We start from the raw sequence: 2,466 nt of genomic DNA on the forward strand, positions 1-2,466 counted from the left end.
TAATTCTTTAATTTTTTCTATTTCTCCATTTTTCATGATTATAGTTTTTCTCTATATTTTCAATTTAACATGAATTATTATTATATTAAAAATATATTTTAATAAACTTAATTATAAAAATATATATATATATATATATATAAATAATTATATACATATAAAATTGTGTATATGTTAATATAAACAATATTAGTTAATCATATTTTATTAATTAGTTTATTTTTGTGATAAAATCTGTCTTTATTATTTTTTAGTTTAATTAAGTTATATTACTAGTTATTTTGTTTAATTATTAATATAAGTTTGACTTTTCTTATTATTTATTTGAGCCAAATAACTATTTCTAAAATTTTGTTATAACATTTTTAGTTTTTTGAAAATTAAAATTAATTGTTTCTTTTAGTAAGCTTGGTAGGACCTTCTCATTTTGGAATTTTTACATGTCCGTTATTCACTCCATTTCCCGGGAGGCTAGCACAAGAATCAAACCCAAGATCTCCGATTAGGTGAGACTTCATTTCCACAGCCATCACCACTTGAGCTACCCCTTGCGAACAAAATTAATTGTTTCTTTTCAAAATACACTATAATAAAAATTAAATTGGATGATTAGATGACTTTATTAGAATATATAAATTTTTATTAAAAAAAACCATTTTTAAATATTATTTTTAGCAAAACAGTTTTAGGTAACGCATGTAAATGGAATTTAGGTAACGCATGTAAATGGTAACATATATACAAAGAATGGTAGTTATAGTAGAAAGCTTACCAAATTTATACGAGATACAGTTTTTGAAAGAAACTTCGTAAAATCCGTCATGGCCGTCACATTTAGGAAAGCTCTATTTCCAATTTTATTGCATAGTAAATGCGGTTTGACATGGAACCGGCCGTCACATTTAGGAAAGCTCTATTTCCAATTTTATTGCATAGTAAATGCGGTTTGACATGGGACCGATATAACAGTATATAACAGGTGGCTATTTTTTTTCTCTCTCATCACCGCTTGGTGTGTTATAACGTGTTATATCAACCCATGTCAGATCGCATTTACTATGCAATAGGGTTGGAAATAGGGCTTTCCTCACCTTTATACCTCATTGGGAAGGAAAACGTCAGAAGGCAAATATTGAATTCTATGTGCGGTAGAGGGTGCAGTCTTCATAAAAAGGCGTAGTGAAAGAAATTGCAGTGTTAGAGTTTCAAGATGGAAGTGGCCGCCCTGCGGTCCATTGTTGCAAGAGGGATCGCCTCGAGTGCAAACGCGATATACGAAGTGTTAAGGAGATGGTTTATCTGGGTGATATGCGCTGGCCCCATTCCTAAACACGTAGCGATCATCCTGGACGGCAATCGAAGATACGCAGCCCATCGTCAGATGGAGAAGACGAGCGGCCATCAATTCGGATACGACACCCTCATGCATACCTTGAGGGATTGCTATGATTTAGGCATCAAATGCGTGAGCGTGTACGCATTCAGCATCGAGAATTTCAAGCGCTCGAGAGAAGAGGTGGCCACGCTGATGAATCCGATGAAGGAAAGCATGGTCACAGAATATGAAATTCGCGTGCAGATACTGGGAGAGCTGAGCCTTCTTCCCGAGCCCGTCAGGAGAGCGGCACAAAAAGCTATGGCTATGAGCCAAGGCAATGAGAAAGTCATCCTTAATATTTTCGCTCCTTACACTTCCACTCACGAAATCGTCAAAGCAGTAGAAAACGTGTGCCATGAAGCTGTGAGCAGGAGGATTGAAGTTCATGAAAAATACGAATTCGCTGACAATGGTTTTCACAGCCAAAGCAACGAAGATGGTGCAGCATCCGAAGAAATTGATGGGCTTCAATCATCAGTCACGGCAGAGGAAATTGAGCGTCATCTGTACACCGCGAACTGTGGAGAGCCGCAGCTATTGATCCGAACATCTGGGGAGATAAGGCTCAGTAACTTTCTGTTATGGCAGTCTTCTTTCACGTTCCTCTATGTGACACCCGTTCTGTGGCCAAAGTTCTCGTTCAGGCATTTGTTGAAGGCCATTCTGGACTATCAGAAAGCGTATCCTTTGATCCAGCAGAAGAGAAGATAGCTAGAAAGACTGATCTCGCGCAATGCATCAGTATGATGCAGAATGCGGGAGCATCGAACAGTACTGGTGCCGCCGTAGTAGTTATGTGTTTGCAGGTTTACCTGTCACGGCCTTGTTTAACTATTCTATGGGTTTTCTTGTTTTTTCCTAAAATAAGTTAGTCTCTTCCATGGGTTTTCTTAGTCTCTTCTATTGGTTTTCCTAAAAATAAATTTGTCTCTGGTTGAGATTGTTGGTATTGCTGGTACCAAACCAGTTTACAAAACCAAAATCAAATAAAATTTTACAATACTATTTATGAAATGGATTATTGTTAGCCAATAAAACATACAATAATATTTATGAAAAACATTTAGTTTATAGTGTGACTCGTGGAG

At 36.2% G+C, this 2,466-nt stretch overlaps 1 pseudogene; it reads left to right on the forward strand.

The window, feature by feature from the left end:
- Positions 1 to 1,189: 1,189 nt before the first annotated feature.
- Positions 1,190 to 2,175, forward strand: LOC149241748 (dehydrodolichyl diphosphate synthase CPT3 pseudogene; annotated as a pseudogene).
- Positions 2,176 to 2,466: the final 291 nt, after the last annotated feature.

The sequence above is a fragment of the Pinus tabuliformis genome, chromosome 8 (assembly GCF_031772625.1).
Source record: "Pinus tabuliformis cultivar Carrire ecotype Pingquan chromosome 8, CPIR1, whole genome shotgun sequence".
NCBI lineage: Eukaryota > Viridiplantae > Streptophyta > Pinopsida > Pinales > Pinaceae > Pinus > Pinus tabuliformis.